Here is a 13338-nt window from a genome sequence, read left to right as displayed (position 1 = left end):
TACACCCTTGTTAGCTCAAAGTCAGCAGTTTATGTGACCATATTTGTGTATAGGTTACCGTATGGGTGACAATTTATTCATTTATTGTGACTTCTCTGACTATGTACCCAATGTACTGACAGTTATTGTTTCTCATTAAACCATCCCTACGGCATGGAATGGTGATCAGTGTCAATTAATACTGACGCCGCCCGTACTACTCCCGGAGTGGAGACAAGGGTACAAATATATATTTTTTTGAGCCCAAATCCTGGGACTCTTTCTGGGTGGCTCTATTTGTGACTACCATCTCTCTCATCCGCTATTTGACCTTTGTGATTGATGGTGGACAGCAGAAGGGGTGTCACAGATAACCATTCATTTTTCTCTACTCCTAAATTTTCTGTGACTCTCATTTGTTCTAGTGAGCCTGTTCCCCCTGCAATGCACCAGGCAACAGGGTGATCGAGTGCTTGCTGAGCAAAAAGCAGAAGCACACCTTGGCTTACCATTATAAGACATCGTGGTATTCTCATCTGTGTTAAATACGGCCATACATCACTGGTCCGCCTGATTTCCATCCCGCACTCAGCAGCTAAGCAGTGATTGGACTGGCTAGTACCTCTCTGGGAGACCGCTTGGGAATACCAGTTGCTGTAACTAAGCGTGGACAGCAGATACACCCTTGTCCGACTAAGGGAGTCTCCTATTCTTCTCCTTTTTGTTTTTCACCATTAATATATAATAAATTAATATTTTTTTCTTTATACCGGGAACAATATTAACATCAACAGCAGGGGGCAAGTGTCATGCGTCGTCTACCCTTTCTGCTCTTACCAATTGAGATATCCTGTATTTTCCAATGTATTGACTGATCACCAAGGGAGCACAAAATTTACCTTGATCATTTTCGCCACAAAGTGTCTTGATGCCCATACAATATCTATGATGTGCAAATTTTTGACTCAGTACATTTGTTTTAGCTCTAAGTATTCATTAAAAGTTATGTATTAAATTTTATAACTAATTTTCAGTAAAGTGTGCCCCAAAAAGCCTTTGCGTTCTTCCTTTTTCTGTCACCTTGTGTGATCCCCCCTTTTTTGTCTACTCCCATATACTCCCATATGTCAACCTAAAGTTGTTGTTGTTGTTCATTTGGTGTCAAAAAATCAGGAATTTTATTCTGAAAAGGGGCATGCTATTTTTATTCATGTGCTTATAGCACATGAATATATATTTAATTTAAACCGCTCATTAGATATTCATATATTCACTGCACCCGATCATTTCATATGCACGATCGGGTGCAGTGAATACCTGGTCCCCTGTTGTCTCTCCCGGGGGACAGCCTGTGCTGCCTGGCTCCCGGGGAGCCCACCTCCGCCCACATACGTTCTGGGGCAGGCAGGGAGACTTCCATCTCCCTGCCTGCCATAGTCCTCAGGCTCCCTGCGGGGTCCGCCGCAGGGGTTCACACTCACCGTCAGGGGCAGCGAGCCCCTGCGACGTTGAATAGGGGGGACAGCGAGGCTCCGGAACACGGCGGGCAGTGGCGAGTGTGCAGCGAATCCTAAACAGGATTCCCTGCACGCCGTCAATATTCTCATTGAATACGGCCCTTAATGTTCTGCACCGTACTTGATGCTGTGCAAAGCTTTTCACCATTCAATTGCTATAACAGCACTGCGGGAGTCTAACAGTTCCGTGTGATGCTAATGTGGTGATGTCAGCACCAATGTCGAACATTAGTTGGGGAGAATTCTTGGCCTGGGGTACCCAGGCTATGGCAATATCCTTCTGCTAATGCTGCAACAACAGGGGATATGGTGGTGTGCCAGTAGCTCACTTCTGGAGAGATCACTTGCGCACACTTTCTTTAAGGTGGCATGCCCGGAAATTTCTGGGGAGAGCCCGTGCCTGCAGCGCAGCTCAGCCCAATAAATTTCCAGCCATACCACCAAAGGGTTATAAGTGTCCATTAAATTCAATTTTTCACTTGACAAAACTTTTCAGAATTGCATAAGCATAAACTTTCACCAGTCCTTAAGACTAGTATGAAAGAAAATAGACTCCAAAAAAGGCTTACATGCTGTCTACTAAAGAAGGCGAAGCGTGTGCCCTCACCTCTGCATGCTTAGAAAAAGGTATTGCACAATTTAGAAAGTGGGTAGAAGCACCGTGCTGAATTTAAAATTGTACACCATGTACCAATTCACATTCATCAATGATAATATATAAATTGTATTTATTTGAAAAAATTATATATTAAATAATAAATATCAATTTGTTACAATGGCCACCGAAAATTATTTAAAACAAATAAATTAGATACATATATTTAGATTTCAATAACTTCAAGTATCAATTTAGCTAAAAACATTTTATAGCTATTTGATGTTCAATTTTACTTTTAGGTTAAGTCAAAATAGTGCTGTATATATTTTTTGTATGAACTGCACCTACACTGCACAGTCCACAGTGTGCTCGGAAAACAGTCAATTGTGTTACAAATTACTAATAATTAGATGGACGTTTTGGGATTTTGTGTAAGCCACTGGTATCCACTGTGGTATCAGGATACGGTACTCACAGCAGGGGTCCGGGTGAATGCCGATGGTATAGGCACATTCGGAGTTCCGCAAGGTTCAGTCTTAGGTCCTCTGCTTTTCTCAATCTATACCTCCTCTCGTGGCAAACTAATCAGCTCTTTCGGATTTCAGTATCACTTGTATGCTGATGATACTCGAATCTATCTATCAACCCCAGAGTTGTCACCAGTGGTTTTGGGTCGAGTCTCTGAATGTCTCTCTGCCATCTCATCTTGGATGTATTGTCGCCAACTCAAACTCAATATTTCCAAAACGGAATTACTTATATTCCCGCCAACTAAGAACAGTTACCATCCTGATATATCCATCACTGTTGACAACTTGACAATCTACCCTACCACACAAGCTCGTTGCTTAGGGGTCATCCTCGACTCTGAACTGTACTTTCTTCCCCACATTCAATCTGTCTCCAAATCATGTTACATGCATCTAAAAAACATATCCAAAATACGACCCTATCTCACACAAGATACTACTAAATCTCTTATCCATGCACTCATTATATCCCGCATTGATTATTGCAATAGTCTCCTAACTGGTCTTCCCAAGAACAGACTCTCACCACTGCAATCAATTTTAAATGCTGCTGCTAGGCTGATCTTCCTTGCAAGACGCTCATCGTCTGCTGATCCACTCTGCCAGTCCCGCCATTGGTTGCCTGTATATTACCATATTCAATATAAAACACTTCTACTTGCATGTACACTTAACCATACTGCACTAGCATATATCTCTGCACTTATCACAAAATATCTCCCATATCTGCCAGAGATGGGAGATATCTCCCAGATCTGCGTCTCTCTTCTGCACGGATCACTAGCTCCCATTCACTATTACAGGACTTTCATCGGGCTGCTCCCACCCTATGGAATGCCCTTCCACGCACGATAAGAATTTCCACCAGTCTCCAAACTTTAAAGCTTTCCCTGAAAACTCACCTCTTCGGGCAAGCCTATCATATTTAAGTTCTACACGCATAACCCTTCAAGGCACTTATGTATTATATAGCTTCCCTTCTGGACTTTTAACTTGGTGGGACTGCTATGCTATTACTGGTGCCTGTCCTTGTGTTTCCCCCCTATATCCCTATAAGGGGGGAAACTTGCAGCAGGGCCCTCTAACTTGTCTGTTGTTACCCAGTTTGTTTTATCACTGTTTACTATTGTAAAGCGCACCGGAATCTGCTATATAAGAAACTATAAATAAATAAATATAGGTAGATGGCCTCACTGGGCGAGAGGCAGTGTCCTCCGCTTGTCCCAAGCTGGAGCGGGCTGGGAGGACTTGCCGATGCACAAGACAGGCGTCTCTCACCTGCCATGTCTATGTGTACAGGTGATGACAACAAGCCGGTGGATGATGGAATTCCCAGTGAGTGAACACGCTAAGCGGTGGGCTTTGAGGAGTCTCTCACCCGCAATAGTTGATCTCCTCCTCCTTCACCAGTGCTTGATCCGGGACTTCGCTTCCAGTGGCACAGGTGTCCAAACACTGAAATTGACGCTGTGATTGCCGGCACACAGGTGGACGTTGAACCAGAATGGTGCAATGGTAATGGGCATCAGGTGTATACTGCAAGGAAGTTTTCTAATGCGTTTTGCTCTCAAGGATCTTTTTCCCTCTTCAAGGGGGCATAAACGTTGGAAGGTATGGAATAAGATTAGAGAGACAAGGAGGAGGAGGGGGAGAAAGAAATAGATTGAGACACAAGAGAGAAAGACAGGAAGGAAGGAAATGGGGTAAATGGGAGAGAGGAGAAACACTAGCGGAAAATGGGAGGAGGTGGAGGAGGATGTTTAGCTGAAGACAGGAGAGAAGGAATACTGTAGAAGATGGCAGAAAGGGGACAGATATGGATAACCAGTGGTAAGGGATGCCGGCAGTCAGAATATTGTTACCGGAATCTCAATATAGGGTATCTCGACAGAGGTCAGGTAAGTATTCTCCCCTTCCCCCACAAGCTAGGAGAAGGGTACCCACATTTGTAGAAAGTGCACATCATCGCTGTCAGGCTGTGAGGGCAGGTCATACTGTCAGTCACCAATGTACAGTGCCGGTGAGGTGACAATGACAGCTGGTTAAACCTGCAGCCATCACTGGCTAGCGTAGTGCATCTGGTATACTAAAAAATGAAACATGTCTCTAAAAAGGATTTTTAAACACTCCTTCAGTTTAACAATTGGAGGGTGCTGCTACATCTGTTATACTAGAAAATGAAGAGCATATATCTTTTAGAGACATCCTTAATTGTTAGATATACCAAATGTAGCAGCACTCTCCAGTTGCTGGAGCCCATAGGAAGCTGCCTAATAGTGGCACTGACCCTGACCACTGTTGCATATTTAGACAGGAGGGGGGTCATTTACTAATACCCCATTCTCACTGCCGCAAAACCCCGGGATTTTGCCAGGGCAAGCAGTCATTTGATTCGATTTTGCTTATAGAAGCAAAACTGAATCCACATCGAATGGTTTTTAGGACACTTTGGATCTGCATTCCATTCGATGTGCGCTCCCGTTTTCTCAGAATCGAAAAGAAAATTAGACTGTGCAGCCAAGGAAATCTTGACTTCGATCCAGTAAATCGAATAAGTACATTGTGCCTACACTGTAAAATTAAATCAAATGCAAAAGTACAGATCTAATGCCAAATTTAATGGGAAGATCTAATGCCAGATCTAATCGAAAATCAAATCTAACATTGAATCTAAAGCATATCGAAGTGTGTGTACACAGCTTCAGTGTGAATGGGTGTGAGTGAAATTGCTGGGTGTAATGGCCCCGGGAACTGCACACAGCTTTTTTGGCAAGGTTATTCCCAGGAATTACATTAGTGTGAACAGGGGCGACCTGGTTTTACACACAGGACATGAAAAAACAAGCTGGGAAATGAGATCATGTGATATGTGACATCCATTTAATGCTGCAGAGAGGAGATGAGACATGGTGTACTGGAGGGATGAGGAGGTGCTGGAGCTGCTGGCTGTGAGAGGGGAGGAAGAAATAAAGAACCAAGGGCCTTATTCTAGTTCACTCTTTCTGACAAAATCCTTCTTAGAGGCAGGGCCGGCGCCACCACTAGGCAGCTTTAGGCATTTGCCTAGGGCGCTGGCCACTGGAGGGCGGTAGTGAGCTGCTGGAGCCTGGAGGAGCAGCAGCAACGCTCCCACCAGAAGAGCAGGAAGAAGCTGCCCGCCCAAGTACTATTCAGCAGGGAGCAGCAGGTAAGCTGAACCCCTGCCCCCACTGAAGCCCGCCCATGGATCAGTGCTGGTACCCGCTGCACGCCTGCACCCCCCATTGATCATCAGCGGCAGGTAGCGCCCCCCCCCCAACCCCCCCTGGAGCCCCCATCGCACACGCAGTAATCCCCTGCTCCCGCTGCCCCCCGTGCTATCTTTATGAATAGTCACTTTCAATGGGCGATGAATAAACAACCTGAGCGAGCACAGACACCTCGTTTGTGCAGGACGGGCGGCGGGTGAGAGATTGCCCGGGCTACAAGCTGCTCATTGCGGGTACGGAGAGAGTGAGAAGCAGCTGCGGGTGGGCCCGACAAGACAAACTCTGCCTGCATGCGGTAATCCCCTGCTCCCGCTGCCCCCGTGGAGCGGCCGCATCTCTCCCCCCCCCCCTGTAGAGTGACCGCCGGGGCCACGGGGCGCCCTCCCCCTCTCCCGCCTGGGGCGCTCAGGTTCCTTGAACTGGCCCTGCTTAGAGGGACAAAACCATGTGCACTGCAGGTGGGGCAGATGTTACTTGTGCAGAGAGAATTAGATTTGGGTGGAGTTTTACTTCAAAGTGAGGTCTATATTGCAGTGTAAAAATAAAGCAGCCAGTATTTACCCTGCACAGAAACAAAATAACTCACCCAAATCTAATTCTCTCTGCACATTTTACATCTGCCCCCTGCAGTGCACATGGTTTTGTCCATCTAAGAAGGATTTTGTCAGAAAGAGTGAACTAGAATAAGGCCCCAAGTGACTGGCACTGTCAAGGTTTCAACAGTGTACTACAACATATCAAACATACTGTTCATAAAACGTCTTTGTGATGGGAAAAAGTCCCCTTTAAATGACGTCATCTTAGCCAGACAATCAAAGCTGCTCTTTAAACAACCAAAAAAAGCTGCTCTTTCAACAGCCAATAAAAGCTGCTCTTAGATTCATCACACTTGTTGGCAGGGCAGACCCGGGAATTTCTCTGGTCCAGGGTGCAGTAAGAACGGGGTGTGTGAGCTGAGATGATCCGTGGCCCGGTAAAAACTCAGTGTTTAGAATTCTTTACGCATGCACAGTAGGAAAAAATGCTCAACTACTAAACACCAGCGTAGAGTGCCTGGTGCAGGTGTGGTATAACACAACGACAGCTGGGATTCCATCAGCCCGACATCAGAATCCCGACTGCCAGGACTCAGAGAGCAGGGCGAGCGCAACAAGGCCACCTGCGGGCTCACTACCTATTCTATTCTCCCTCTATGGGGGTCATGGACCCCCATGAGGGAACATAGCTGCTGCCCGTCTGTCTGGGTTTTAGCAGTCAGGATTCCAGGCATCAGTGTAATGACTGTTGGAATCCCGACTGCCGGTCAGTCATCCGGCATCTGGTGCAGCTGTGGTTGGAAGAACACCATGATGTGCAAAGTACATAGGTTTGGTACATGATGTAAGCATCAGTGATATCAACTCCAACCACATCTGAATTAGGCCCCAGGGTGACACTATAGCCCAGAACTCATGATTTTATAAAGCTATAAATCTATTTATATGCTTTCCAGGTCTCCATTTTAAGTAGTTGTTTGAGTATGATTTAGGAAATATCTATTTTATTTATAAAGAAATATCATATCTCATTCTGGATTCTCATTTATGTAGGTCGATACCCTGGCTTTCTCATGTTCAGGAATGTGTATGCTCCTAGAATAAAACTACTTTTATTCCCATAGGTTAGATATTGGTTACACTTAGGATACATAAAGAGAGGTTTTAATCTACATAGGGAAGACAAAGAAAATCATATCATATAAATATATTCAATATTCGGGTTTTGTATTTTTTTGTTTGATTTTTTAAATCATTCTTTCTTTTAACTCATCCCCTCCTTCCTCTTTTAGATCTTTGGCCGTAATCGAATGGTCTTCATAAAAAAGGATGGGATGTTTCTTCTTTGTCTTGTCTTCTTTTCCTCATATGATGTTGGTCTTCTTCTGAAAGGAGGGGAGGAGTTAAAAGATATATTTTTTTTTAAAAACAACGAAAACAAAAAGTCAAAAGCAGAGGTTCAACAGGGCAAAATTTTCAATCTCAGCACAAAAGTATTAAGGAAAGCAGAAGAGAACCTACTACTAAAAGGGATGACGTTCACTAAGGCAATTGACCAATTCCAAACATACAGTTGTGCTGATAAGTTTACATACCCTAGCAGAATTTGTGATTTTCTGGCTATTTGTCAGAGAATATGAATGATAACTCACAAAGTTTTCTTTAACTGGTGGTTAGTGGTTGGGTGAAGCCATTTATTGTCAAACAACTGTGTTTACTCTTTTTAAATCATAATGACAACAGAAACTACCCACATTACCCTGATCAAAAGTTTACATACCCCAGTTCTTAATACCCCCTTTAACATCAATGACAGCTTGAAGTCTTTTGTGGTAGTTGTGGATGAGGCTCTTTATTTTCTCAGATGGTAAAGCTGCCCATTCTTCTTGGCAAAAAGCTTCCAGTTCCTGTAAATTCTTGGGCTGCCTTGCATGAACTGCACATGTGAGATCTTCCCAGAGTGGCTCAATGATATTGAGGTCAGGAGACTGAGATGGCCACTCCAGAACCTTCACTTTATTCTGCTGTAGCCAATGGCAGGTAGACTTGGCCTTGTGTTTTGGATCATTGTCATTTTGGAATGTCCAAGTACGTCCCATGCGCAGCTTCCGGGCTGATGCAAATTTTCCTCCAGTATTTTCTGATAACAAGTTTCCACTGCCTTTGTAACTCACACATCCCCAAAACATCAGCAAACCACCTCTGTTTTTCACAGTAGGAATGGTGTACCTTTCATCATAGGCCTTGTTGACTCATCTCCAAATGTAACGTTTATGGTTGTGGCCAAAAAGTAAAATTTTGGTCTCATCACTCCAAATGACTTGGTTTCAGAAATTTTGAGGCTTGTCTCTGCTGTTTGAAGTATTGTAAGCGGGATGCTTTGTGGCATTTGCGTAGTAGAGGCTTTCTTCTGGCGACTCGAACATGCAGACCATTTTTCTTCAAATGCCTCCTTATTGTGCATCTTGAAACAACCACACCACTTTTTTTTCAGAGAGTCCTGTATTTCAGCTGAAGTTATTTGTGGATTTTTCTTTGCATCCCAAACAATTTTCCTGGCAGTTGTGTCTGAAATGTTTGTTGTCTACCTGACCGTGATTTAGTTTCCACAGTATCCCTCATTTTTCACTTCTTAATTAGAGTTTGAACACTGCTTATTGGCATTCTCAATTGCTTGGATTTCTATTTATATCCTTTTTCCTGTTTTATACAGTTCAATTACCTTTTCCCACAGATCCTTTGACAATTATTTTGCTTTCCCCATGACTCAGAATCCAGACACGTCAGTGCAGATAAAAGATGCAAGGGTCTTTCAGGAGACCAGAAACTCACTGACCTTTTATACACACACACACACTGAATACAAGCAAACAGATCACAGGTAAGGATGGTTACCTTTAGTAGCCATTCAAACCCGTTTGTGTCAAATTGTGTGCATGTTATGAGGCCAAAATCTCCAGGGTATGTAAACTTTTGATCAGGGTAATTTGGGTAGTTTATGTTGTCATTATGATCTAAAAAGTTGTTTTGACAATAAATGGCTTCACCCAAACACTAACCACGAGTGAAAGAAAAGTTTGTGAGTTATCATTCATGTTCTCTGACAAATTGCCAAAAAATCACAAATTCTAGGGTATGTAAATTTATAAGAACAACTGTATATAGATTTCTAAAAATGAATTCAGATATTAAACCCACCCAAAAAAATTTGCCAAATAAGGAAACAAATTCAGATTGACCAGCTATGGAAAGTCTAAGTGAAAAAAGAAGTCTACTTTCTTTTTAACAAAAACATTCTGAGAAGGGAAAGGAGGGTGGGGTACAGGAATAAAAGCGAACATATAGTATTCCAATAGTGCATACAAAACTAACATGCATTCACAATGAGTTATAATGAGTTATAATGAGTCATAAGCAATGAGTCATAAGCAATAATCTTTAACAGGCAGAGAGGTCGGTCAGTTTTAAGGAGTCATGAGCTCTCTCGTTGAGACTAAATTGGACACTATCGGGTTGGGGTGGATTAGGGAAGAAATGAGCACCATCTCAATCTGTAGTAAAATCACGCCAAGGTGACCAAAGTGCTAGTGGTGGCGAGGCTGTGTAGGAGTAGGGCATATACTCAGTTTCCATAGTGAAGTTAAATTGAATTTTGTGTATGACCTTTAGTAAGTTTGGAGGGGAAACGGTCATCTGTCAGAAGAGACTTAGGTCGACTGTCATTAGGTCGACCCCGGAAGGTCGACGTGGCTTAAGATCGACGTGGCTTAAGGTCGACGTGGCTTAAGGTCGACGTGGCTTAAGGTCGACATGGTTTTAGGTCGACAGTCATTAGATCGACATGAGTTCTTCACTGTTTTTTGAGCCGACATGTGCCGACAGGCGGTGTTTCATGCCCTACCATCTACTAGGGCACGGTGGGAGAATAAAATAGTGTGCCGAGCGTAGCGAGGCACCGTGCCCGAGGCATTGCGAGCGATGCGAGGGGCTGTGGTTCAACTCCAACTGTGTCCATGTCGACTGTGTCGACATTCGGGTAAAAAAAACAGTGAAAAACTCATGTCGACCTAATGACTCTTGACCTAAAACCATGTTGACCTTAAGCCATGTCGACCTTGACCCATGTCGACCTTTAACCCTGTCGACCTTGGGGCCAGTCGACCTTCTGGGGTCGACCTAATGACTGTAGACTTAAAGCTGGGTACACATATATACAATTGTCGGGCCGTTCTTCCGTTCTGGGTCGGACAGCCATTCAATTGTATATGTGTGTACGCTGTCCCGTACGAGCGATAAACGGCAAAAAACTGTCTTGACTGTCCATACTCGGTCGGTCGACGGTTCTTTGCTGTTTAATTTTCATGCGACAGGACGGCCCCATATCGGTACAAAAGTGCAGTGTGTACGCACGTTCGACCGATATGCTGCCGTCCTTGCGACTATACTGCCAAAGCTGGAACGCCCATGTGGGCGTTCCATAGCTGCATCATGGCAGGGTGACTAAAAAAAAAACGGCGTGGGGTCCCCCCCACAGCCATAACCGGCACCAGTCTGAAAGAGCCGGGCTGGTATTAAAAAATCAGGAAACCCGACAAATAGGGCTTCGCTGATTTTTTAAAACCAGCTCCAGGTCCGGGGCTGGTTCCCAAAATACGGGTGACAAAATGACATGGGGTCCCCCGTATTTTGAGAACCAGCCCCAGGCCAAACCAGCCAGCAGGGTAATAAAAAGAAACCTGTGAACGTGGGAGGGTCTTTGGGAGATCCACCCCTATTCACAGATCCTGCCGCTAGTTAGAAAAGCAATGGGTATAGCTTAACCAATGGCTGGTAAAGTACAATAATTTAAAAACTTAAGATTGTCAGCTGCAGCAAATGCAAATGAGACTGCTGGTGTCTCACTAAGAAATACAAGAATGGAGTTTACACTTGCGCTGCCGAATCTATAGTGATAGCCGGGGGACACTTATTATATAAGGTCCCGCGGCCAAAGCATTCAGCCCTCTGACCGGTCAGCCTGGGGAAGTGGGGACCCCCCCAATAAAGGGCCCCCTCCAGGATTTACCTGACCAGGCTGAAGCCTGGTGCTGTCCCCGGTGGCCCTGTGCGGTGGCCACCGGGCTGATTCAGTGTAAAAAAAAATAGAATGAAAAACTATTGTCTTTTCCTGTGGAACTATGAGTCCCAGCAAGCCTCCCCCGGCATGCTGGGACTTGGAGAACCACAGGTCCCAGCATGCGGGGCATTAAAGGGCCCGCTGGCACTTGTAGTTCCACAGAAAAAAAAAGTTAAATAAATACACACTGCACATTAGAAAAATAAAAGTTTAATACATACATTACACAAACACACTGATACTTACCTATCTTGAGCACGTCGGTAGGTCCCAGGGTCCGGTCCGGTGGCTTGGTACCGGGGCTGGTCTGGATCCGGGGCTCCAGGGCTGAAGAGTCCGGGGTCCTGGATCCGTAGTAATCCAGAGGGGTTCCTGGGGAAGGAAATCCTACTCACCTGCTCCTGTGGCGACCACCCCAGCATCTGCTGTTGAAGTCGCGCTGCTCCCGGCTGCAGTGGTACCCTAGAGACACAGAGATCCTTCTTCCTCTGCGTCTCTACTCAGAATTATTTCTGGCCAATCAGGAGCCGACTTTCTCGGCTCCTGATTGGCTAGAAATCATTCTGAGTAGAGACGCAGAAGAAGAAGGATCTCTGCGTCTCTAGTGTACAGCGGAGCGGGTACCACTGCAGCCGGGAGCAGCGCGACTTGCAGAGAAGATGCCGGGGTGGTCGCCACAGGAGCAGGTTAGTAGAATTTCCTTCCCCAGGTACCCCTTTGGATTACTACGGATCCAGGACCCCGGACTCTTCAGCCCTGGAGCCCCGGACCCGGACCAGCCCCGTAACCAAGCCACCGGACCCTGGGACCTACCGACGGGCTCAAGATAGGTAAGTATCAGTGTGTTTTTGTAATGTATGTGTGAAACTTTAATTTTTCTAATGTGTCAGTGTGTATTTAATTAACTATTTTTTTTCTGTGGAACTACAAGTGCCAGCCAGTGTTCTCTCTAAGCTGTGCGCACATGCGCGCGCACACAACTCGTCGAGTGTGCGCACAGACATTACAACAGAGCGCACAAAGCAGCAGTGGTCCCTTTTTGCAGTTGTGGACTCAATTAATGTGTGTTTCACCCATTAACTACATTGTGTGCTGTGTTTTGAATGTTTAAAATCATTTTGAAGTAAAGTGAACACAAATGCTGAACGTCATTTTCCAGTTATATATAGGTGACGCACAAAAATTTTAATTTCCTTCCAAAGTTGCACAGCCAAAATCTTTTGCCGCACACAGCCTTCGTAAAATTAGAGGGAACATTGGTGCCAGCGGGCCCTTTAATGCCCTGAATGCTGGGACTTGTGGTTCTCCAAGTCCCAGCATGCGAGGAAGGCTTGCTGGGACTCATAGTTCCACAGGAAAAGACAATAGTTTTTAATTCTATTTTTTTTACACTGAATCAGCCCGGTGGCCACCGCACAGGGCCACCGGGGACAGCACCAGGCTTCAGCCTGGTCAGGTAAGTCCTGGAGGGAGGGGACCCCTTTATTGGGGGGGGGTCCCCACTTCCCCAGGACCCCTGGCCAGGCTGACCGGTCAGAGGGCTGAATGCTTTGGCCGCGGGACCTTATATAATAAGTGTCCCCCGGCTGTGGCATTACCCTGCTGGCTGGTTTGGCCTGGGGCTGGTTCTTAAAATACGAGGGACCCCTACTCCTTTTGTCCTCTGTATTTTGGGAACCAGCCCTGGACCTGGAGCTGGTTTTAAAAAATCAGCGAAGCCCTATTTGTCGTGTTTCCTGATTTTTTAATACCAGCCCCGGCTCTGTCAGCCTGGTGCTGGTTACGGCTGTGGGGGGACCGTTTTTTTTTTTTTT

At 45.2% G+C, this 13338-nt stretch overlaps 1 pseudogene; it reads left to right on the top strand.

Moving 5' to 3' along the window:
* Positions 1–522: 522 nt before the first annotated feature.
* On the top strand, positions 523–642 carry LOC146076199 (5S ribosomal RNA; annotated as a pseudogene).
* The last annotated feature ends 12696 nt before the right edge of the window (positions 643–13338 follow it).

Source organism: Crinia signifera, chromosome 4 (genome assembly GCF_055691185.1).
Source record: "Crinia signifera chromosome 4, ASM5569118v1, whole genome shotgun sequence".
NCBI lineage: Eukaryota > Metazoa > Chordata > Amphibia > Anura > Myobatrachidae > Crinia > Crinia signifera.
The sequence above is the reverse complement of the archived record's forward strand: the minus strand, read 5'-3'. Positions and strand labels throughout refer to the sequence as shown.